This window comes from Schistocerca cancellata, unplaced genomic scaffold, assembly GCF_023864275.1.
Source record: "Schistocerca cancellata isolate TAMUIC-IGC-003103 unplaced genomic scaffold, iqSchCanc2.1 HiC_scaffold_405, whole genome shotgun sequence".
Classification (NCBI taxonomy): Eukaryota; Metazoa; Arthropoda; class Insecta; order Orthoptera; family Acrididae; genus Schistocerca; species Schistocerca cancellata.
The window spans coordinates 35885-60514 of NW_026046422.1; the positions used below are offsets into that span (position 1 = coordinate 35885).

Consider the following 24630-nt stretch of genomic DNA (forward strand, 5'->3'; position numbering starts at 1 on the left):
GCATCAACAACTCACAGGAGGCACTGAACATTTATACCATTATCTGCACCACCTTCCACTGATTTACTGAAGAAGAAACTGCAAAGTCTGGCCAATTTTGTACACAAGTAATCTTGAAAACATTGGAGTCAACAGCAGATACATAGTTTCCAAGACTGTAGCTAGGAACAACCCTTCCATTTCAAGATTTATCTCTCACTGAGACACATCATACCCAAACTACAACTACCAGGAAATTGCTACTCAATTCATCTCTAGCTATCTATGTCATATTCAACAACTGTCTCTTTCTCACCTAAATCTTCTACAAAACTGAGTACACTGTTATGAACAAAGAACCAATGCCACATTATGGCAACAAGCCAGTGCCACTAATATCCACTCTATTGAAAACAATTGAAATGCTCATCCTGCCCAACTAACCACCATCTACAGCCCAAATCTCACTCACATCATACCTACAAATCACAAACTTGTGCGGTAAAAATAATTTTGGGTTTCAAAACACAATCTACTAATCACATACTAGTATTTATTACAAAGCCTCTCAATTCATCATTCACTTCCAAATATCGGCTTATATGCTGTTGTGCAACTGCAGTGCAAGTAAACACCCTCAAATCATCTAGAACTGAGATGCGGAAAGGGTTCACCAAGAGTTTCCAGGACAATAAATAGCGCTCTCTCTCTCTCTCTTTACACAATCGCCTAACACACTGCAAGCCATTTCAGGGCAAATGTACTTGTTTCATTATACTACGAAACGGCCAATTGCATTTTCAAATTAAAAAAGCATCTACCTGATCCAACGTGATCCGCTACTCCACGCCCTTCATTCTCACAACACAACCTACCTCTTGCTAATTACATTACGTTTTACTTGTGATTATGGCTCAGCAATAGCCGAGCACTACGAAAAATACCTTATAGACTCATTTAATGTTCCCCTCCACGGAAATCTTTAGTAAAAGGCGAAAGATTTATTCGTTTTGAAGGGAAACCAGAGTGCCGATCAAAGCCCTCACTTCAATACTTATGGCTGCTTCTCTATTGCTTCTCCGCGAGAACACGGAAAATTCTTTCCGTCTTGTCTACTTCTCTACCGTCAACAGACTTCCAGTGCCATGCAAGCACACACCCCAAACTCACTGTCAGCGCTGAAATACGTGTCTGCCAAATGTCGTCGATATTACTCTTTAGATAACTATTTTCATCATTTCTGTCACCATTCAAGCTGCTTCATTACCTCACCTGCCGACAGATGGCAGCACGCCTAATTCCTCTCGGCGACCCACCGTCAGACACACAACTAACTGCCCGCACTGCTCTGCATCTAACACTAATCTCTCTCCTCCCCACCACACTCGTTCACTGAAAAAACAGGCAACTAGATAGTTCTTTGAACGCAAAACTAGGCCACATCAGACGCAACCTGTATGTAGATGTATGGTGCAAGGGAAATATCCCCCTGCTCCCACACAACTAATTAATACTAGTTGACAACAGAAATAAAATTTCTGTCGATAGTATTTGAACCAGTCTTATTCATTTGCGAATTCCATGCATTCCTTCTTGCAGATAACAGTGCCTTGCAAATCACTCAATTCATGTTTGCTAGCCAAACGCGCTCCTCCTAAATGTTCCGTACATCATGCATTAGTGCTGATTATCAAGACTGTGTTGTGTGTCAGCCGTTTATGGTCATCAATTGCACTCTTCTTGTGTTGCTCACTCATTCTTGTAACTCAAAAGTACGTCGTTGTCATCCAAGCCTAGCACTTGGAGCAGGCCAAATCAAATGGCTCGTCCCCGTGCCACTCGAGAAACTCCCACAAGGCTTTCATGACATGTCGCAATCAAAGTCCTTCCACAACCTGTAGCGACATTGCTGCAACGACGCGGGTCCCGATACCAAAAGTATGACTTATGCTTGCTTCTATTCTATATAATAAAACCACCACTCGGAAAGCGCTATTCCCTTCCCACATCCCTCAGAATGTGGTGAACGATCATCGATTACAACCAAGATGCGATGAATCTCGATCGCAAGCCTCACGCTCAGGGACAGTGCTACCACTCATCATCGTGGTTACGTCTACTCCAGCTTTGAACTAGAGAGAGTTGAAGACATACTACAGAAATGATCCTGTGAAGTATGATCTTGCTAGCAAGCTATCACCGCTCGCTACTTATGCCACGAGACCGTCAACACGCCCTACGAGAATACGACACACTCTTCACATTTCGCGATTTACTTATCGAAGAATTTCTTAAGCTCGGACATTCTGCAAAGAACCTACTTCTACTCTTACTTGGCCGCCATGATCTCACTCAGCTATTTTGTGCGCTACCAGTGCTTCTTGTCTTCCGAAATGAGAGACCATTGCCTCACGCGAGACTGTATGTAAACACCGCTTGCACCTCCGGCCGCTAGATGGGGGCCTGGGGCACATACAGTAGCATCCTATGGCGCAAGCAGACATGCCAAATAGCCACTGAAAGACAAACACACAAGACGGCGTTCATACGACTCTTGTGCTTTCTTTAAAGCCGCCTCTCTCTTCGAAAATTTTCGCACCGCACTAGTTTATTCACCTCACCCTAACAGTGCAAACTCTTGTCGATATATCGCCACTTTCATGCATACTTCCTCTTTCGTTTCACTTTGCGTCTAGCTTGATACCCGCCCAAGAGCTGCTGATATATAATACTCGCAATAAATGTGTTTCTCTCTGTATCTCTTTTCGCCTATCACGAGTATTGCTTTTCCTCACATGGCAATTATGAAAACACCCACAGCTAAACAAACACTTACACTCAGCGCCACGTCCATACTATCAATCATACGCCAGTAATTTCACAGCTACTTGCTCCACTAATACATTTCTTATGTCTACTGTTAAACAGATGAAGAATCAAAGTATACAACAAGTCTCTGTGAACATCACTGTCAGGACATTTTACAGACCTACGCATACCATGCCAATCTTTATGCTTCAACTATGATGGCCATGTGCTATGAATAAAGAAATTTCTCATAAAATAACAATTTTACGACTACTCCGACAAGCTCCTTACTAAAATGCTAGATGTTTAGCAATCTCCCCCCCCCCCCCCTCAAAAAATCATCTCAGAATAATCTCAAGCAGTGCTTACATCCCATGAGCACTTCTTTGCAAACAAAACCACAAACTACTTTTTATACTAGCTTCCTTGTCACAGTGAACAGGAAACTAATGCTAGTGCCTCAGTTTACTAAAAAGCTTTTTTCGCTTGCAACAAATAAACTACCAACTTGAACCACTTGGATTTTCAGACACACACAGAAAACTTAATTCCACAGAAATTTAGGAGTAACAGTGGTTACCTCACATTTTCACACACACTCAAATAGCTACTTCTGTGCACTTCACACAATGTTCTCATCGTGTTCCACCAGAGAACACAGTTATCACTATGAATGGATTCTGGTAAAAGAGCATTAAAAAAAAAAACAGCCTGATCAAAGTGATTATCTGCCAATATCAAGTCACTCTATACCCGAGGGAAACTAGAATGCAGGGAAAGGAGCTTTGTTGTGAGCAATGTGTTGGTATTTCATCATTTACTGGCCAAAGTCTTCTCAAGCCAAGTATGCACCAGCTCTGTCTATGGCTGGGTCAATCAAGAGCCCCTATCAATTTTACTTAAAAGACAAGCAGCATCAACAACTCACAGGAGGCACTGAACATTTATACCATTATCTGCACCACCTTCCACTGATTTACTGAAGAAGAAACTGCAAAGTCTGGCCAATTTTGTACACAAGTAATCTTGAAAACATTGGAGTCAACAGCAGATACATAGTTTCCAAGACTGTAGCTAGGAACAACCCTTCCATTTCAAGATTTATCTCTCACTGAGACACATCATACCCAAACTACAACTACCAGGAAATTGCTACTCAATTCATCTCTAGCTATCTATGTCATATTCAACAACTGTCTCTTTCTCACCTAAATCTTCTACAAAACTGAGTACACTGTTATGAACAAAGAACCAATGCCACATTATGGCAACAAGCCAGTGCCACTAATATCCACTCTATTGAAAACAATTGAAATGCTCATCCTGCCCAACTAACCACCATCTACAGCCCAAATCTCACTCACATCATACCTACAAATCACAAACTTGTGCGGTAAAAATAATTTTGGGTTTCAAAACACAATCTACTAATCACATACTAGTATTTATTACAAAGCCTCTCAATTCATCATTCACTTCCAAATATCGGCTTATATGCTGTTGTGCAACTGCAGTGCAAGTAAACACCCTCAAATCATCTAGAACTGAGATGCGGAAAGGGTTCACCAAGAGTTTCCAGGACAATAAATAGCGCTCTCTCTCTCTCTCTTTACACAATCGCCTAACACACTGCAAGCCATTTCAGGGCAAATGTACTTGTTTCATTATACTACGAAACGGCCAATTGCATTTTCAAATTAAAAAAGCATCTACCTGATCCAACGTGATCCGCTACTCCACGCCCTTCATTCTCACAACACAACCTACCTCTTGCTAATTACATTACGTTTTACTTGTGATTATGGCTCAGCAATAGCCGAGCACTACGAAAAATACCTTATAGACTCATTTAATGTTCCCCTCCACGGAAATCTTTAGTAAAAGGCGAAAGATTTATTCGTTTTGAAGGGAAACCAGAGTGCCGATCAAAGCCCTCACTTCAATACTTATGGCTGCTTCTCTATTGCTTCTCCGCGAGAACACGGAAAATTCTTTCCGTCTTGTCTACTTCTCTACCGTCAACAGACTTCCAGTGCCATGCAAGCACACACCCCAAACTAACTGTCAGCGCTGAAATACGTGTCTGCCAAATGTCGTCGATATTACTCTTTAGATAACTATTTTCATCATTTCTGTCACCATTCAAGCTGCTTCATTACCTCACCTGCCGACAGATGGCAGCACGCCTAATTCCTCTCGGCGACCCACCGTCAGACACACAACTAACTGCCCGCACTGCTCTGCATCTAACACTAATCTCTCTCCTCCCCACCACACTCGTTCACTGAAAAAACAGGCAACTAGATAGTTCTTTGAACGCAAAACTAGGCCACATCAGACGCAACCTGTATGTAGATGTATGGTGCAAGGGAAATATCCCCCTGCTCCCACACAACTAATTAATACTAGTTGACAACAGACATAAAATTTCTGTCGATAGTATTTGAACCAGTCTTATTCATTTGCGAATTCCATGCATTCCTTCTTGCAGATAACAGTGCCTTGCAAATCACCCAATTCATGTTTGCTAGCCAAACGCGCTCCTCCTAAATGTTCCGTACATCATGCATTAGTGCTGATTATCAAGACTGTGTTGTGTGTCAGCCGTTTATGGTCATCAATTGCACTCTTCTTGTGTTGCTCACTCATTCTTGTAACTCAAAAGTACGTCGTTGTCATCCAAGCCTAGCACTTGGAGCAGGCCAAATCAAATGGCTCGTCCCCGTGCCACTCGAGAAACTCCCACAAGGCTTTCATGACATGTCGCAATCAAAGTCCTTCCACAACCTGTAGCGACATTGCTGCAACGACGCGGGTCCCGATACCAAAAGTATGACTTATGCTTGCTTCTATTCTATATAATAAAACCACCACTCGGAAAGCGCTATTCCCTTCCCACATCCCTCAGAATGTGGTGAACGATCATCGATTACAACCAAGATGCGATGAATCTCGATCGCAAGCCTCACGCTCAGGGACAGTGCTACCACTCATCATCGTGGTTACGTCTACTCCAGCTTTGAACTAGAGAGAGTTGAAGACATACTACAGAAATGATCCTGTGAAGTATGATCTTGCTAGCAAGCTATCACCGCTCGCTACTTATGCCACGAGACCGTCAACACGCCCTACGAGAATACGACACACTCTTCACATTTCGCGATTTACTTATCGAAGAATTTCTTAAGCTCGGACATTCTGCAAAGAACCTACTTCTACTCTTACTTGGCCGCCATGATCTCACTCAGCTATTTTGTGCGCTACCAGTGCTTCTTGTCTTCCGAAATGAGAGACCATTGCCTCACGCGAGACTGTATGTAAACACCGCTTGCACCTCCGGCCGCTAGATGGGGGCCTGGGGCACATACAGTAGCATCCTATGGCGCAAGCAGACATGCCAAATAGCCACTGAAAGACAAACACACAAGACGGCGTTCATACGACTCTTGTGCTTTCTTTAAAGCCGCCTCTCTCTTCGAAAATTTTCGCACCGCACTAGTTTATTCACTTCACCCTAACAGTGCAAACTCTTGTCGATATATCGCCACTTTCATGCATACTTCCTCTTTCGTTTCACTTTGCGTCTAGCTTGATACCCGCCCAAGAGCTGCTGATATATAATACTCGCAATAAATGTGTTTCTCTCTGTATCTCTTTTCGCCTATCACGAGTATTGCTTTTCCTCACATGGCAATTATGAAAACACCCACAGCTAAACAAACACTTACACTCAGCGCCACGTCCATACTATCAATCATACGCCAGTAATTTCACAGCTACTTGCTCCACTAATACATTTCTTATGTCTACTGTTAAACAGATGAAGAATCAAAGTATACAACAAGTCTCTGTGAACATCACTGTCAGGACATTTTACAGACCTACGCATACCATGCCAATCTTTATGCTTCAACTATGATGGCCATGTGCTATGAATAAAGAAATTTCTCATAAAATAACAATTTTACGACTACTCCGACAAGCTCCTTACTAAAATGCTAGATGTTTAGCAATCTCCCCCCCCCCCCTCTAAAAATCATCTCAGAATAATCTCAAGCAGTGCTTACATCCCATGAGCACTTCTTTGCAAACAAAACCACAAACTACTTTTTATACTAGCTTCCTTGTCACAGTGAACAGGAAACTAATGCTAGTGCCTCAGTTTACTAAAAAGCTTTTTTCGCTTGCAACAAATAAACTACCAACTTGAACCACTTGGATTTTCAGACACACACAGAAAACTTAATTCCACAGAAATTTAGGAGTAACAGTGGTTACCTCACATTTTCACACACACTCAAATAGCTACTTCTGTGCACTTCACACAATGTTCTCATCGTGTTCCACCAGAGAACACAGTTATCACTATGAATGGATTCTGGTAAAAGAGCATTAAAAAAAAAACAAACAGCCTGATCAAAGTGATTATCTGCCAATATCATGTCACTCTATACCCGAGGGAAACTAGAATGCAGGGAAAGGAGCTTTGTTGTGAGCAATGTGTTGGTATTTCATCATTTACTGGCCAAAGTCTTCTCAAGCCAAGTATGCACCAGCTCTGTCTATGGCTGGGTCAATCAAGAGCCCCTATCAATTTTACTTAAAAGACAAGCAGCATCAACAACTCACAGGAGGCACTGAACATTTATACCATTATCTGCACCACCTTCCACTGATTTACTGAAGAAGAAACTGCAAAGTCTGGCCAATTTTGTACACAAGTAATCTTGAAAACATTGGAGTCAACAGCAGATACATAGTTTCCAAGACTGTAGCTAGGAACAACCCTTCCATTTCAAGATTTATCTCTCACTGAGACACATCATACCCAAACTACAACTACCAGGAAATTGCTACTCAATTCATCTCTAGCTATCTATGTCATATTCAACAACTGTCTCTTTCTCACCTAAATCTTCTACAAAACTGAGTACACTGTTATGAACAAAGAACCAATGCCACATTATGGCAACAAGCCAGTGCCACTAATATCCACTCTATTGAAAACAATTGAAATGCTCATCCTGCCCAACTAACCACCATCTACAGCCCAAATCTCACTCACATCATACCTACAAATCACAAACTTGTGCGGTAAAAATAATTTTGGGTTTCAAAACACAATCTACTAATCACATACTAGTATTTATTACAAAGCCTCTCAATTCATCATTCACTTCCAAATATCGGCTTATATGCTGTTGTGCAACTGCAGTGCAAGTAAACACCCTCAAATCATCTAGAACTGAGATGCGGAAAGGGTTCACCAAGAGTTTCCAGGACAATAAATAGCGCTCTCTCTCTCTCTCTCTCTTTACACAATCGCCTAACACACCGCAAGCCATTTCAGGGCAAATGTACTTGTTTCATTATACTACGAAACGGCCAATTGCATTTTCAAATTAAAAAAGCATCTACCTGATCCAACGTGATCCGCTACTCCACGCCCTTCATTCTCACAACACAACCTACCTCTTGCTAATTACATTACGTTTTACTTGTGATTATGGCTCAGCAATAGCCGAGCACTACGAAAAATACCTTATAGACTCATTTAATGTTCCCCTCCACGGAAATCTTTAGTAAAAGGCGAAAGATTTATTCGTTTTGAAGGGAAACCAGAGTGCCGATCAAAGCCCTCACTTCAATACTTATGGCTGCTTCTCTATTGCTTCTCCGCGAGAACACGGAAAATTCTTTCCGTCTTGTCTACTTCTCTACCGTCAACAGACTTCCAGTGCCATGCAAGCACACACCCCAAACTAACTGTCAGCGCTGAAATACGTGTCTGCCAAATGTCGTCGATATTACTCTTTAGATAACTATTTTCATCATTTCTGTCACCATTCAAGCTGCTTCATTACCTCACCTGCCGACAGATGGCAGCACGCCTAATTCCTCTCGGCGACCCACCGTCAGACACACAACTAACTGCCCGCACTGCTCTGCATCTAACACTAATCTCTCTCCTCCCCACCACACTCGTTCACTGAAAAAACAGGCAACTAGATAGTTCTTTGAACGCAAAACTAGGCCACATCAGACGCAACCTGTATGTAGATGTATGGTGCAAGGGAAATATCCCCCTGCTCCCACACAACTAATTAATACTAGTTGACAACAGAAATAAAATTTCTGTCGATAGTATTTGAACCAGTCTTATTCATTTGCGAATTCCATGCATTCCTTCTTGCAGATAACAGTGCCTTGCAAATCACTCAATTCATGTTTGCTAGCCAAACGCGCTCCTCCTAAATGTTCCGTACATCATGCATTAGTGCTGATTATCAAGACTGTGTTGTGTGTCAGCCGTTTATGGTCATCAATTGCACTCTTCTTGTGTTGCTCACTCATTCTTGTAACTCAAAAGTACGTCGTTGTCATCCAAGCCTAGCACTTGGAGCAGGCCAAATCAAATGGCTCGTCCCCGTGCCACTCGAGAAACTCCCACAAGGCTTTCATGACATGTCGCAATCAAAGTCCTTCCACAACCTGTAGCGACATTGCTGCAACGACGCGGGTCCCGATACCAAAAGTATGACTTATGCTTGCTTCTATTCTATATAATAAAACCACCACTCGGAAAGCGCTATTCCCTTCCCACATCCCTCAGAATGTGGTGAACGATCATCGATTACAACCAAGATGCGATGAATCTCGATCGCAAGCCTCACGCTCAGGGACAGTGCTACCACTCATCATCGTGGTTACGTCTACTCCAGCTTTGAACTAGAGAGAGTTGAAGACATACTACAGAAATGATCCTGTGAAGTATGATCTTGCTAGCAAGCTATCACCGCTCGCTACTTATGCCACGAGACCGTCAACACGCCCTACGAGAATACGACACACTCTTCACATTTCGCGATTTACTTATCGAAGAATTTCTTAAGCTCGGACATTCTGCAAAGAACCTACTTCTACTCTTACTTGGCCGCCATGATCTCACTCAGCTATTTTGTGCGCTACCAGTGCTTCTTGTCTTCCGAAATGAGAGACCATTGCCTCACGCGAGACTGTATGTAAACACCGCTTGCACCTCCGGCCGCTAGATGGGGGCCTGGGGCACATACAGTAGCATCCTATGGCGCAAGCAGACATGCCAAATAGCCACTGAAAGACAAACACACAAGACGGCGTTCATACGACTCTTGTGCTTTCTTTAAAGCCGCCTCTCTCTTCGAAAATTTTCGCACCGCACTAGTTTATTCACCTCACCCTAACAGTGCAAACTCTTGTCGATATATCGCCACTTTCATGCATACTTCCTCTTTCGTTTCACTTTGCGTCTAGCTTGATACCCGCCCAAGAGCTGCTGATATATAATACTCGCAATAAATGTGTTTCTCTCTGTATCTCTTTTCGCCTATCACGAGTATTGCTTTTCCTCACATGGCAATTATGAAAACACCCACAGCTAAACAAACACTTACACTCAGCGCCACGTCCATACTATCAATCATACGCCAGTAATTTCACAGCTACTTGCTCCACTAATACATTTCTTATGTCTACTGTTAAACAGATGAAGAATCAAAGTATACAACAAGTCTCTGTGAACATCACTGTCAGGACATTTTACAGACCTACGCATACCATGCCAATCTTTATGCTTCAACTATGATGGCCATGTGCTATGAATAAAGAAATTTCTCATAAAATAACAATTTTACGACTACTCCGACAAGCTCCTTACTAAAATGCTAGATGTTTAGCAATCTCCCCCCCCCCCCTCAAAAAATCATCTCAGAATAATCTCAAGCAGTGCTTACATCCCATGAGCACTTCTTTGCAAACAAAACCACAAACTACTTTTTATACTAGCTTCCTTGTCACAGTGAACAGGAAACTAATGCTAGTGCCTCAGTTTACTAAAAAGCTTTTTTCGCTTGCAACAAATAAACTACCAACTTGAACCACTTGGATTTTCAGACACACACAGAAAACTTAATTCCACAGAAATTTAGGAGTAACAGTGGTTACCTCACATTTTCACACACACTCAAATAGCTACTTCTGTGCACTTCACACAATGTTCTCATCGTGTTCCACCAGAGAACACAGTTATCACTATGAATGGATTCTGGTAAAAGAGCATTAAAAAAAAAAAAAACAAACAGCCTGATCAAAGTGATTATCTGCCAATATCATGTCACTCTATACCCGAGGGAAACTAGAATGCAGGGAAAGGAGCTTTGTTGTGAGCAATGTGTTGGTATTTCATCATTTACTGGCCAAAGTCTTCTCAAGCCAAGTATGCACCAGCTCTGTCTATGGCTGGGTCAATCAAGAGCCCCTATCAATTTTACTTAAAAGACAAGCAGCATCAACAACTCACAGGAGGCACTGAACATTTATACCATTATCTGCACCACCTTCCACTGATTTACTGAAGAAGAAACTGCAAAGTCTGGCCAATTTTGTACACAAGTAATCTTGAAAACATTGGAGTCAACAGCAGATACATAGTTTCCAAGACTGTAGCTAGGAACAACCCTTCCATTTCAAGATTTATCTCTCACTGAGACACATCATACCCAAACTACAACTACCAGGAAATTGCTACTCAATTCATCTCTAGCTATCTATGTCATATTCAACAACTGTCTCTTTCTCACCTAAATCTTCTACAAAACTGAGTACACTGTTATGAACAAAGAACCAATGCCACATTATGGCAACAAGCCAGTGCCACTAATATCCACTCTATTGAAAACAATTGAAATGCTCATCCTGCCCAACTAACCACCATCTACAGCCCAAATCTCACTCACATCATACCTACAAATCACAAACTTGTGCGGTAAAAATAATTTTGGGTTTCAAAACACAATCTACTAATCACATACTAGTATTTATTACAAAGCCTCTCAATTCATCATTCACTTCCAAATATCGGCTTATATGCTGTTGTGCAACTGCAGTGCAAGTAAACACCCTCAAATCATCTAGAACTGAGATGCGGAAAGGGTTCACCAAGAGTTTCCAGGACAATAAATAGCGCTCTCTCTCTCTCTCTCTCTTTACACAATCGCCTAACACACTGCAAGCCATTTCAGGGCAAATGTACTTGTTTCATTATACTACGAAACGGCCAATTGCATTTTCAAATTAAAAAAGCATCTACCTGATCCAACGTGATCCGCTACTCCACGCCCTTCATTCTCACAACACAACCTACCTCTTGCTAATTACATTACGTTTTACTTGTGATTATGGCTCAGCAATAGCCGAGCACTACGAAAAATACCTTATAGACTCATTTAATGTTCCCCTCCACGGAAATCTTTAGTAAAAGGCGAAAGATTTATTCGTTTTGAAGGGAAACCAGAGTGCCGATCAAAGCCCTCACTTCAATACTTATGGCTGCTTCTCTATTGCTTCTCCGCGAGAACACGGAAAATTCTTTCCGTCTTGTCTACTTCTCTACCGTCAACAGACTTCCAGTGCCATGCAAGCACACACCCCAAACTAACTGTCAGCGCTGAAATACGTGTCTGCCAAATGTCGTCGATATTACTCTTTAGATAACTATTTTCATCATTTCTGTCACCATTCAAGCTGCTTCATTACCTCACCTGCCGACAGATGGCAGCACGCCTAATTCCTCTCGGCGACCCACCGTCAGACACACAACTAACTGCCCGCACTGCTCTGCATCTAACACTAATCTCTCTCCTCCCCACCACACTCGTTCACTGAAAAAACAGGCAACTAGATAGTTCTTTGAACGCAAAACTAGGCCACATCAGACGCAACCTGTATGTAGATGTATGGTGCAAGGGAAATATCCCCCTGCTCCCACACAACTAATTAATACTAGTTGACAACAGAAATAAAATTTCTGTCGATAGTATTTGAACCAGTCTTATTCATTTGCGAATTCCATGCATTCCTTCTTGCAGATAACAGTGCCTTGCAAATCACTCAATTCATGTTTGCTAGCCAAACGCGCTCCTCCTAAATGTTCCGTACATCATGCATTAGTGCTGATTATCAAGACTGTGTTGTGTGTCAGCCGTTTATGGTCATCAATTGCACTCTTCTTGTGTTGCTCACTCATTCTTGTAACTCAAAAGTACGTCGTTGTCATCCAAGCCTAGCACTTGGAGCAGGCCAAATCAAATGGCTCGTCCCCGTGCCACTCGAGAAACTCCCACAAGGCTTTCATGACATGTCGCAATCAAAGTCCTTCCACAACCTGTAGCGACATTGCTGCAACGACGCGGGTCCCGATACCAAAAGTATGACTTATGCTTGCTTCTATTCTATATAATAAAACCACCACTCGGAAAGCGCTATTCCCTTCCCACATCCCTCAGAATGTGGTGAACGATCATCGATTACAACCAAGATGCGATGAATCTCGATCGCAAGCCTCACGCTCAGGGACAGTGCTACCACTCATCATCGTGGTTACGTCTACTCCAGCTTTGAACTAGAGAGAGTTGAAGACATACTACAGAAATGATCCTGTGAAGTATGATCTTGCTAGCAAGCTATCACCGCTCGCTACTTATGCCACGAGACCGTCAACACGCCCTACGAGAATACGACACACTCTTCACATTTCGCGATTTACTTATCGAAGAATTTCTTAAGCTCGGACATTCTGCAAAGAACCTACTTCTACTCTTACTTGGCCGCCATGATCTCACTCAGCTATTTTGTGCGCTACCAGTGCTTCTTGTCTTCCGAAATGAGAGACCATTGCCTCACGCGAGACTGTATGTAAACACCGCTTGCACCTCCGGCCGCTAGATGGGGGCCTGGGGCACATACAGTAGCATCCTATGGCGCAAGCAGACATGCCAAATAGCCACTGAAAGACAAACACACAAGACGGCGTTCATACGACTCTTGTGCTTTCTTTAAAGCCGCCTCTCTCTTCGAAAATTTTCGCACCGCACTAGTTTATTCACTTCACCCTAACAGTGCAAACTCTTGTCGATATATCGCCACTTTCATGCATACTTCCTCTTTCGTTTCACTTTGCGTCTAGCTTGATACCCGCCCAAGAGCTGCTGATATATAATACTCGCAATAAATGTGTTTCTCTCTGTATCTCTTTTCGCCTATCACGAGTATTGCTTTTCCTCACATGGCAATTATGAAAACACCCACAGCTAAACAAACACTTACACTCAGCGCCACGTCCATACTATCAATCATACGCCAGTAATTTCACAGCTACTTGCTCCACTAATACATTTCTTATGTCTACTGTTAAACAGATGAAGAATCAAAGTATACAACAAGTCTCTGTGAACATCACTGTCAGGACATTTTACAGACCTACGCATACCATGCCAATCTTTATGCTTCAACTATGATGGCCATGTGCTATGAATAAAGAAATTTCTCATAAAATAACAATTTTACGACTACTCCGACAAGCTCCTTACTAAAATGCTAGATGTTTAGCAATCTCCCCCCCCCCCCCTCAAAAAATCATCTCAGAATAATCTCAAGCAGTGCTTACATCCCATGAGCACTTCTTTGCAAACAAAACCACAAACTACTTTTTATACTAGCTTCCTTGTCACAGTGAACAGGAAACTAATGCTAGTGCCTCAGTTTACTAAAAAGCTTTTTTCGCTTGCAACAAATAAACTACCAACTTGAACCACTTGGATTTTCAGACACACACAGAAAACTTAATTCCACAGAAATTTAGGAGTAACAGTGGTTACCTCACATTTTCACACACACTCAAATAGCTACTTCTGTGCACTTCACACAATGTTCTCATCGTGTTCCACCAGAGAACACAGTTATCACTATGAATGGATTCTGGTAAAAGAGCATTAAAAAAAAAAAACAAACAGCCTGATCAAAGTGATTATCTGCCAATATCATGTCACTCTATACCCGAGGGAAACTAGAATGCAGGGAAAGGAGCTTTGTTGTGAGCAATGTGTTGGTATTTCATCATTTACTGGCCAAAGTCTTCTCAAGCCAAGTATGCACCAGCTCTGTCTATGGCTGGGTCAATCAAGAGCCCCTATCAATTTTACTTAAAAGACAAGCAGCATCAACAACTCACAGGAGGCACTGAACATTTATACCATTATCTGCACCACCTTCCACTGATTTACTGAAGAAGAAACTGCAAAGTCTGGCCAATTTTGTACACAAGTAATCTTGAAAACATTGGAGTCAACAGCAGATACATAGTTTCCAAGACTGTAGCTAGGAACAACCCTTCCATTTCAAGATTTATCTCTCACTGAGACACATCATACCCAAACTACAACTACCAGGAAATTGCTACTCAATTCATCTCTAGCTATCTATGTCATATTCAACAACTGTCTCTTTCTCACCTAAATCTTCTACAAAACTGAGTACACTGTTATGAACAAAGAACCAATGCCACATTATGGCAACAAGCCAGTGCCACTAATATCCACTCTATTGAAAACAATTGAAATGCTCATCCTGCCCAACTAACCACCATCTACAGCCCAAATCTCACTCACATCATACCTACAAATCACAAACTTGTGCGGTAAAAATAATTTTGGGTTTCAAAACACAATCTACTAATCACATACTAGTATTTATTACAAAGCCTCTCAATTCATCATTCACTTCCAAATATCGGCTTATATGCTGTTGTGCAACTGCAGTGCAAGTAAACACCCTCAAATCATCTAGAACTGAGATGCGGAAAGGGTTCACCAAGAGTTTCCAGGACAATAAATAGCGCTCTCTCTCTCTCTCTTTACACAATCGCCTAACACACTGCAAGCCATTTCAGGGCAAATGTACTTGTTTCATTATACTACGAAACGGCCAATTGCATTTTCAAATTAAAAAAGCATCTACCTGATCCAACGTGATCCGCTACTCCACGCCCTTCATTCTCACAACACAACCTACCTCTTGCTAATTACATTACGTTTTACTTGTGATTATGGCTCAGCAATAGCCGAGCACTACGAAAAATACCTTATAGACTCATTTAATGTTCCCCTCCACGGAAATCTTTAGTAAAAGGCGAAAGATTTATTCGTTTTGAAGGGAAACCAGAGTGCCGATCAAAGCCCTCACTTCAATACTTATGGCTGCTTCTCTATTGCTTCTCCGCGAGAACGCGGAAAATTCTTTCCGTCTTGTCTACTTCTCTACCGTCAACAGACTTCCAGTGCCATGCAAGCACACACCCCAAACTAACTGTCAGCGCTGAAATACGTGTCTGCCAAATGTCGTCGATATTACTCTTTAGATAACTATTTTCATCATTTCTGTCACCATTCAAGCTGCTTCATTACCTCACCTGCCGACAGATGGCAGCACGCCTAATTCCTCTCGGCGACCCACCGTCAGACACACAACTAACTGCCCGCACTGCTCTGCATCTAACACTAATCTCTCTCCTCCCCACCACACTCGTTCACTGAAAAAACAGGCAACTAGATAGTTCTTTGAACGCAAAACTAGGCCACATCAGACGCAACCTGTATGTAGATGTATGGTGCAAGGGAAATATCCCCCTGCTCCCACACAACTAATTAATACTAGTTGACAACAGAAATAAAATTTCTGTCGATAGTATTTGAACCAGTCTTATTCATTTGCGAATTCCATGCATTCCTTCTTGCAGATAACAGTGCCTTGCAAATCACTCAATTCATGTTTGCTAGCCAAACGCGCTCCTCCTAAATGTTCCGTACATCATGCATTAGTGCTGATTATCAAGACTGTGTTGTGTGTCAGCCGTTTATGGTCATCAATTGCACTCTTCTTGTGTTGCTCACTCATTCTTGTAACTCAAAAGTACGTCGTTGTCATCCAAGCCTAGCACTTGGAGCAGGCCAAATCAAATGGCTCGTCCCCGTGCCACTCGAGAAACTCCCACAAGGCTTTCATGACATGTCGCAATCAAAGTCCTTCCACAACCTGTAGCGACATTGCTGCAACGACGCGGGTCCCGATACCAAAAGTATGACTTATGCTTGCTTCTATTCTATATAATAAAACCACCACTCGGAAAGCGCTATTCCCTTCCCACATCCCTCAGAATGTGGTGAACGATCATCGATTACAACCAAGATGCGATGAATCTCGATCGCAAGCCTCACGCTCAGGGACAGTGCTACCACTCATCATCGTGGTTACGTCTACTCCAGCTTTGAACTAGAGAGAGTTGAAGACATACTACAGAAATGATCCTGTGAAGTATGATCTTGCTAGCAAGCTATCACCGCTCGCTACTTATGCCACGAGACCGTCAACACGCCCTACGAGAATACGACACACTCTTCACATTTCGCGATTTACTTATCGAAGAATTTCTTAAGCTCGGACATTCTGCAAAGAACCTACTTCTACTCTTACTTGGCCGCCATGATCTCACTCAGCTATTTTGTGCGCTACCAGTGCTTCTTGTCTTCCGAAATGAGAGACCATTGCCTCACGCGAGACTGTATGTAAACACCGCTTGCACCTCCGGCCGCTAGATGGGGGCCTGGGGCACATACAGTAGCATCCTATGGCGCAAGCAGACATGCCAAATAGCCACTGAAAGACAAACACACAAGACGGCGTTCATACGACTCTTGTGCTTTCTTTAAAGCCGCCTCTCTCTTCGAAAATTTTCGCACCGCACTAGTTTATTCACCTCACCCTAACAGTGCAAATTCTTGTCGATATATCGCCACTTTCATGCATACTTCCTCTTTCGTTTCACTTTGCGTCTAGCTTGATACCCGCCCAAGAGCTGCTGATATATAATACTCGCAATAAATGTGTTTCTCTCTGTATCTCTTTTCGCCTATCACGAGTATTGCTTTTCCTCACATGGCAATTATGAAAACACCCACAGCTAAACAAACACTTACACTCAGCGCCACGTCCATACTATCAATCATACGCCAGTAATTTCACAGCTACTTGCTCCACTAATACATTTCTTATGTCTACTGTTAAACAGATGAAGAATCAAAGTATACAACAAGTCTCTGTGAACATCACTGTCAGGACATTTTACAGACCTACGCATACCATGCCAATCTTTATGCTTCAACTATGATGGCCATGTGCTATGAATAAAGAAATTTCTCATAAAATAACAATTTTACGACTACTCCGACAAGCTCCTTACTAAAATGCTAGATGTTTAGCAATCTCCCCCCCCCCCTCAAAAAATCATCTCAGAATAATCTCAAGCAGTGCTTACATCCCATGAGCACTTCTTTGCAAACAAAACCACAAACTACTTTTTATACTAGCTTCCTTGTCACAGTGAACAGGAAACTAATGCTAGTGCCTCAGTTTACTAAAAAGCTTTTTTCGCTTGCAACAAATAAACTACCAACTTGAACCACTTGGATTTTCAGACACACACAGAAAACTTAATTCCACAGAAATTTAGGAGTAACAGTGGTTACCTCACATTTTCACACACACTCAAATAGCTACTTCTGTGCACTTCACACAATGTTCTCATCGTGTTCCACCAGAGAACACAGTTATCACTATGAATGGATTCTGGTAAAAGAGCATTAAAAAAAAAAACAGCCTGATCAAAGTGATTATCTGCCAATATCAAGTCACTCTATACCCGAGGGAAACTAGAATGCAGAGAAAGGAGCTTTGTTGTGAGCAATGTGTTGGTATTTCATCATTTACTGGCCAAAGTCTTCTCAAGCCAAGTATGCACCAGCTCTGTCTATGGCTGGGTCAATCAAGAGCCCCTATCAATTTTACTTAAAAGACAAGCAGCATCAACAACTCACAGGAGGCACTGAACATTTATACCATTATCTGCACCACCTTCCACTGATTTACTGAAGAAGAAACTGCAAAGTCTGGCCAATTTTGTACACAAGTAATCTTGAAAACATTGGAGTCAACAGCAGATACATAGTTTCCAAGACTGTAGCTAGGAACAACCCTTCCATTTCAAGATTTATCTCTCACTGAGACACATCATACCCAAACTACAACTACCAGGAAATTGCTACTCAATTCATCTCTAGCTATCTATGTCATATTCAACAACTGTCTCTTTCTCACCTAAATCTTCTACAAAACTGAGTACACTGTTATGAACAAAGAACCAATGCCACATTATGGCAACAAGCCAGTGCCACTAATATCCACTCTATTGAAAACAATTGAAATGCTCATCCTGCCCAACTAACCACCATCTACAGCCCAAATCTCACTCACATCATACCTACAAATCACAAACTTGTGCGGTAAAAATAATTTGGGTTTCAAAACACAATCTACTAATCACATACTAGTATTTATTACAAAGCCTCTCAATTCATCATTCACTTCCAAATATCGGCTTATATGCTGTTGTGCAACTGCAGTGCAAGTAAACACCCTCAAATCATCTAGAACTGAGATGCGGAAAGGGTTCACCAAGAGTTTCCAGGACAATAAATAGCGCTCTCTCTCTCTCTCTCTCTTTACACAATCGCCTAACACACTGCAAGCCATTTCAGGGCAAATGTACTTGTTTCATTATACTACGAAACGGCCAATTGCATTTTCAAATTAAAAAAGCATCTACCTGATCCAACGTGATCCGCTACTCCACGCCCTTCATTCTCACAACACAACCTACCTCTTGCTAATTACATTACGTTTTACTTGTGATTATGGCTCAGCAATAGCCGAGCACTACGAAAAATACCTTATAGACTCATTTAATGTTCCCCTCCACGGAAATCTTTAGTAAAAGGCGAAAGATTTATTCGTTTTGAAGGGAAACCAGAGTGCCGATCAAAGCCCTCACTTCAATACTTATGGCTGCTTCTCTATTGCTTCTCCGCGAGAACACGGAAAATTCTTTCCGTCTTGTCTACTTCTCTACCGTCAACAGACTTCCAGTGCCATGCAAGCACACACCCCAAACTAACTGTCAGCGCTGAAATACGTGTCTGCCAAATGTCGTCGATATTACTCTTTAGATAACTATTTTCATCATTTCTGTCACCATTCAAGCTGCTTCATTACCTCACCTGCCGACAGATGGCAGCACGCCTAATTCCTCTCGGCGACCCACCGTCAGACACACAACTAACTGCCCGCACTGCTCTGCATCTAACACTAATCTCTCTCCTCCCCACCACACTCGTTCACTGAAAAAACAGGCAACTAGATAGTTCTTTGAACGCAAAACTAGGCCACATCAGACGCAACCTGTATGTAGATGTATGGTGCAAGGGAAATATCCCCCTGCTCCCACACAACTAATTAATACTAGTTGACAACAGAAATAAAATTTCTGTCGATAGTATTTGAACCAGTCTTATTCATTTGCGAATTCCATGCATTCCTTCTTGCAGATAACAGTGCCTTGCAAATCACTCAATTCATGTTTGCTAGCCAAACGCGCTCCTCCTAAATGTTCCGTACATCATGCATTAGTGCTGATTATCAAGACTGTGTTGTGTGTCAGCCGTTTATGGTCATCAATTGCACTCTTCTTGTGTTGCTCACTCATTCTTGTAACTCAAAAGTACGTCGTTGTCATCCAAGCCTAGCACTTGGAGCAGGCCAAATCAAATGGCTCGTCCCCGTGCCACTCGAGAAACTCCCACAAGGCTTTCATGACATGTCGCAATCAAAGTCCTTCCACAACCTGTAGCGACATTGCTGCAACGACGCGGGTCCCGATACCAAAAGTATGACTTATGCTTGCTTCTATTCTATATAATAAAACCACCACTCGGAAAGCGCTATTCCCTTCCCACATCCCTCAGAATGTGGTGAACGATCATCGATTACAACCAAGATGCGATGAATCTCGATCGCAAGCCTCACGCTCAGGGACAGTGCTACCACTCATCATCGTGGTTACGTCTACTCCAGCTTTGAACTAGAGAGAGTTGAAGACATACTACAGAAATGATCCTGTGAAGTATGATCTTGCTAGCAAGCTATCACCGCTCGCTACTTATGCCACGAGACCGTCAACACGCCCTACGAGAATACGACACACTCTTCACATTTCGCGATTTACTTATCGAAGAATTTCTTAAGCTCGGACATTCTGCAAAGAACCTACTTCTACTCTTACTTGGCCGCCATGATCTCACTCAGCTATTTTGTGCGCTACCAGTGCTTCTTGTCTTCCGAAATGAGAGACCATTGCCTCACGCGAGACTGTATGTAAACACCGCTTGCACCTCCGGCCGCTAGATGGGGGCCTGGGGCACATACAGTAGCATCCTATGGCGCAAGCAGACATGCCAAATAGCCACTGAAAGACAAACACACAAGACGGCGTTCATACGACTCTTGTGCTTTCTTTAAAGCCGCCTCTCTCTTCGAAAATTTTCGCACCGCACTAGTTTATTCACTTCACCCTAACAGTGCAAACTCTTGTCGATATATCGCCACTTTCATGCATACTTCCTCTTTCGTTTCACTTTGCGTCTAGCTTGATACCCGCCCAAGAGCTGCTGATATATAATACTCGCAATAAATGTGTTTCTCTCTGTATCTCTTTTCGCCTATCACGAGTATTGCTTTTCCTCACATGGCAATTATGAAAACACCCACAGCTAAACAAACACTTACACTCAGCGCCACGTCCATACTATCAATCATACGCCAGTAATTTCACAGCTACTTGCTCCACTAATACATTTCTTATGTCTACTGTTAAACAGATGAAGAATCAAAGTATACAACAAGTCTCTGTGAACATCACTGTCAGGACATTTTACAGACCTACGCATACCATGCCAATCTTTATGCTTCAACTATGATGGCCATGTGCTATGAATAAAGAAATTTCTCATAAAATAACAATTTTACGACTACTCCGACAAGCTCCTTACTAAAATGCTAGATGTTTAGCAATCTCCCCCCCCCCTCAAAAAATCATCTCAGAATAATCTCAAGCAGTGCTTACATCCCATGAGCACTTCTTTGCAAACAAAACCACAAACTACTTTTTATACTAGCTTCCTTGTCACAGTGAACAGGAAACTAATGCTAGTGCCTCAGTTTACTAAAAAGCTTTTTTCGCTTGCAACAAATACACTACCAACTTGAACCACTTGGATTTTCAGACACACACAGAAAACTTAATTCCACAGAAATTTAGGAGTAACAGTGGTTACCTCACATTTTCACACACACTCAAATAGCTACTTCTGTGCACTTCACACAATGTTCTCATCGTGTTCCACCAGAGAACACAGTTATCACTATGAATGGATTCTGGTAAAAGAGCATTAAAAAAAAAAAACAAACAGCCTGATCAAAGTGATTATCTGCCAATATCATGTCACTCTATACCCGAGGGAAACTAGAATGCAGGGAAAGGAGCTTTGTTGTGAGCAATGTGTTGGTATTTCATCATTTACTGGCCAAAGTCTTCTCAAGCCAAGTATGCACCAGCTCTGTCTATGGCTGGGTCAATCAAGAGCCCCTATCAATTTTACTTAAAAGACAAGCAGCATCAACAACTCACAGGAGGCACTGAACATTTATACCATTATCTGCACCACCTTCCACTGATTTACTGAAGAAGAAACTGCAAAGTCTGGCCAATTTTGTACACAAGTAATCTTGAAAACATTGGAGTCAACAGCAGATACATAGTTTCCAAGACTGTAGCTAGGAACAACCCTTCCATTTCAAGATTTATCTCTCACTGAGACACATCATACCCAAACTACAACTACCAGGAAATTGCTACTCAATTCATCTCTAGCTATCTATGTCATATTCAACAACTGTCTCTTTCTCACCTAAATCTTCTACAAAACTGAGTACACTGTTATGAACAAAGAACCAATGCCACATTATGGCAACAAGCCAGTGCCACTAATATCCACTCTATTGAAAACAATTGAAATGCTCATCCTGCCCAACTAACCACCATCTACAGCCCAAATCTCACTCACATCATACCTACAAATCACAAACTTGTGCGGTAAAAATAATTTTGGGTTTCAAAACACAATCTACTAATCACATACTAGTATTTATTACAAAGCCTCTCAATTCATCATTCACTTCCAAATATCGGCTTATATGCTGTTGTGCAACTGCAGTGCAAGTAAACACCCTCAAATCATCTAGAACTGAGATGCGGAAAGGGTTCACCAAGAGTTTCCAGGACAATAAATAGCGCTCTCTCTCTCTCTCTTTACACAATCGCCTAACACACTGCAAGCCATTTCAGGGCAAATGTACTTGTTTCATTATACTACGAAACGGCCAATTGCATTTTCAAATTAAAAAAGCATCTACCTGATCCAACGTGATCCGCTACTCCACGCCCTTCATTCTCACAACACAACCTACCTCTTGCTAATTACATTACGTTTTACTTGTGATTATGGCTCAGCAATAGCCGAGCACTACGAAAAATACCTTATAGACTCATTTAATGTTCCCCTCCACGGAAATCTTTAGTAAAAGGCGAAAGATTTATTCGTTTTGAAGGGAAACCAGAGTGCCGATCAAAGCCCTCACTTCAATACTTATGGCTGCTTCTCTATTGCTTCTCCGCGAGAACGCGGAAAATTCTTTCCGTCTTGTCTACTTCTCTACCGTCAACAGACTTCCAGTGCCATGCAAGCACACACCCCAAACTAACTGTCAGCGCTGAAATACGTGTCTGCCAAATGTCGTCGATATTACTCTTTAGATAACTATTTTCATCATTTCTGTCACCATTCAAGCTGCTTCATTACCTCACCTGCCGACAGATGGCAGCACGCCTAATTCCTCTCGGCGACCCACCGTCAGACACACAACTAACTGCCCGCACTGCTCTGCATCTAACACTAATCTCTCTCCTCCCCACCACACTCGTTCACTGAAAAAACAGGCAACTAGATAGTTCTTTGAACGCAAAACTAGGCCACATCAGACGCAACCTGTATGTAGATGTATGGTGCAAGGGAAATATCCCCCTGCTCCCACACAACTAATTAATACTAGTTGACAACAGAAATAAAATTTCTGTCGATAGTATTTGAACCAGTCTTATTCATTTGCGAATTCCATGCATTCCTTCTTGCAGATAACAGTGCCTTGCAAATCACTCAATTCATGTTTGCTAGCCAAACGCGCTCCTCCTAAATGTTCCGTACATCATGCATTAGTGCTGATTATCAAGACTGTGTTGTGTGTCAGCCGTTTATGGTCATCAATTGCACTCTTCTTGTGTTGCTCACTCATTCTTGTAACTCAAAAGTACGTCGTTGTCATCCAAGCCTAGCACTTGGAGCAGGCCAAATCAAATGGCTCGTCCCCGTGCCACTCGAGAAACTCCCACAAGGCTTTCATGACATGTCGCAATCAAAGTCCTTCCACAACCTGTAGCGACATTGCTGCAACGACGCGGGTCCCGATACCAAAAGTATGATTTATGCTTGCTTCTATTCTATATAATAAAACCACCACTCGGAAAGCGCTATTCCCTTCCCACATCCCTCAGAATGTGGTGAACGATCATCGATTACAACCAAGATGCGATGAATCTCGATCGCAAGCCTCACGCTCAGGGACAGTGCTACCACTCATCATCGTGGTTACGTCTACTCCAGCTTTGAACTAGAGAGAGTTGAAGACATACTACAGAAATGATCCTGTGAAGTATGATCTTGCTAGCAAGCTATCACCGCTCGCTACTTATGCCACGAGACCGTCAACACGCCCTACGAGAATACGACACACTCTTCACATTTCGCGATTTACTTATCGAAGAATTTCTTAAGCTCGGACATTCTGCAAAGAACCTACTTCTACTCTTACTTGGCCGCCATGATCTCACTCAGCTATTTTGTGCGCTACCAGTGCTTCTTGTCTTCCGAAATGAGAGACCATTGCCTCACGCGAGACTGTATGTAAACA

The 24630-nt window shown here is 42.3% G+C and overlaps 14 non-coding genes across 14 annotated transcripts; all 14 read right to left on the bottom strand.

Moving 5' to 3' along the window:
* Nucleotides 1-890: 890 nt before the first annotated feature.
* Nucleotides 891-1009, bottom strand: LOC126120020 (U5 spliceosomal RNA). Its single transcript, XR_007525955.1, has one exon. It is a non-coding gene; the product is annotated as a U5 spliceosomal RNA (small nuclear RNA).
* A 947-nt stretch (nucleotides 1010-1956) lies between these two features.
* On the bottom strand, nucleotides 1957-2163 carry LOC126120046 (small nucleolar RNA U3). The gene has a single exon (XR_007525978.1). It is a non-coding gene; the product is annotated as a small nucleolar RNA U3 (small nucleolar RNA).
* A 2427-nt stretch (nucleotides 2164-4590) lies between these two features.
* Nucleotides 4591-4709, bottom strand: LOC126120023 (U5 spliceosomal RNA). Its single transcript, XR_007525957.1, has one exon. It is a non-coding gene; the product is annotated as a U5 spliceosomal RNA (small nuclear RNA).
* A 947-nt stretch (nucleotides 4710-5656) lies between these two features.
* On the bottom strand, nucleotides 5657-5863 carry LOC126120058 (small nucleolar RNA U3). The gene has a single exon (XR_007525989.1). It is a non-coding gene; the product is annotated as a small nucleolar RNA U3 (small nucleolar RNA).
* Nucleotides 5864-8295: 2432 nt separating this feature from the next.
* LOC126120024 (U5 spliceosomal RNA) lies at nucleotides 8296-8414 on the bottom strand. Its single transcript, XR_007525958.1, has one exon. It is a non-coding gene; the product is annotated as a U5 spliceosomal RNA (small nuclear RNA).
* Nucleotides 8415-9361: 947 nt separating this feature from the next.
* Nucleotides 9362-9568, bottom strand: LOC126120070 (small nucleolar RNA U3). Its single transcript, XR_007526000.1, has one exon. It is a non-coding gene; the product is annotated as a small nucleolar RNA U3 (small nucleolar RNA).
* Nucleotides 9569-12004: 2436 nt separating this feature from the next.
* On the bottom strand, nucleotides 12005-12123 carry LOC126120025 (U5 spliceosomal RNA). Its single transcript, XR_007525959.1, has one exon. It is a non-coding gene; the product is annotated as a U5 spliceosomal RNA (small nuclear RNA).
* Nucleotides 12124-13070: 947 nt separating this feature from the next.
* LOC126120080 (small nucleolar RNA U3) lies at nucleotides 13071-13277 on the bottom strand. Its single transcript, XR_007526009.1, has one exon. It is a non-coding gene; the product is annotated as a small nucleolar RNA U3 (small nucleolar RNA).
* A 2431-nt stretch (nucleotides 13278-15708) lies between these two features.
* On the bottom strand, nucleotides 15709-15827 carry LOC126120026 (U5 spliceosomal RNA). The gene has a single exon (XR_007525960.1). It is a non-coding gene; the product is annotated as a U5 spliceosomal RNA (small nuclear RNA).
* Nucleotides 15828-16774: 947 nt separating this feature from the next.
* On the bottom strand, nucleotides 16775-16981 carry LOC126120081 (small nucleolar RNA U3). Its single transcript, XR_007526010.1, has one exon. It is a non-coding gene; the product is annotated as a small nucleolar RNA U3 (small nucleolar RNA).
* A 2427-nt stretch (nucleotides 16982-19408) lies between these two features.
* LOC126120027 (U5 spliceosomal RNA) lies at nucleotides 19409-19527 on the bottom strand. The gene has a single exon (XR_007525961.1). It is a non-coding gene; the product is annotated as a U5 spliceosomal RNA (small nuclear RNA).
* A 947-nt stretch (nucleotides 19528-20474) lies between these two features.
* On the bottom strand, nucleotides 20475-20681 carry LOC126120082 (small nucleolar RNA U3). Its single transcript, XR_007526011.1, has one exon. It is a non-coding gene; the product is annotated as a small nucleolar RNA U3 (small nucleolar RNA).
* Nucleotides 20682-23109: 2428 nt separating this feature from the next.
* LOC126120028 (U5 spliceosomal RNA) lies at nucleotides 23110-23228 on the bottom strand. The gene has a single exon (XR_007525962.1). It is a non-coding gene; the product is annotated as a U5 spliceosomal RNA (small nuclear RNA).
* Nucleotides 23229-24175: 947 nt separating this feature from the next.
* Nucleotides 24176-24382, bottom strand: LOC126120083 (small nucleolar RNA U3). The gene has a single exon (XR_007526012.1). It is a non-coding gene; the product is annotated as a small nucleolar RNA U3 (small nucleolar RNA).
* Nucleotides 24383-24630: the final 248 nt, after the last annotated feature.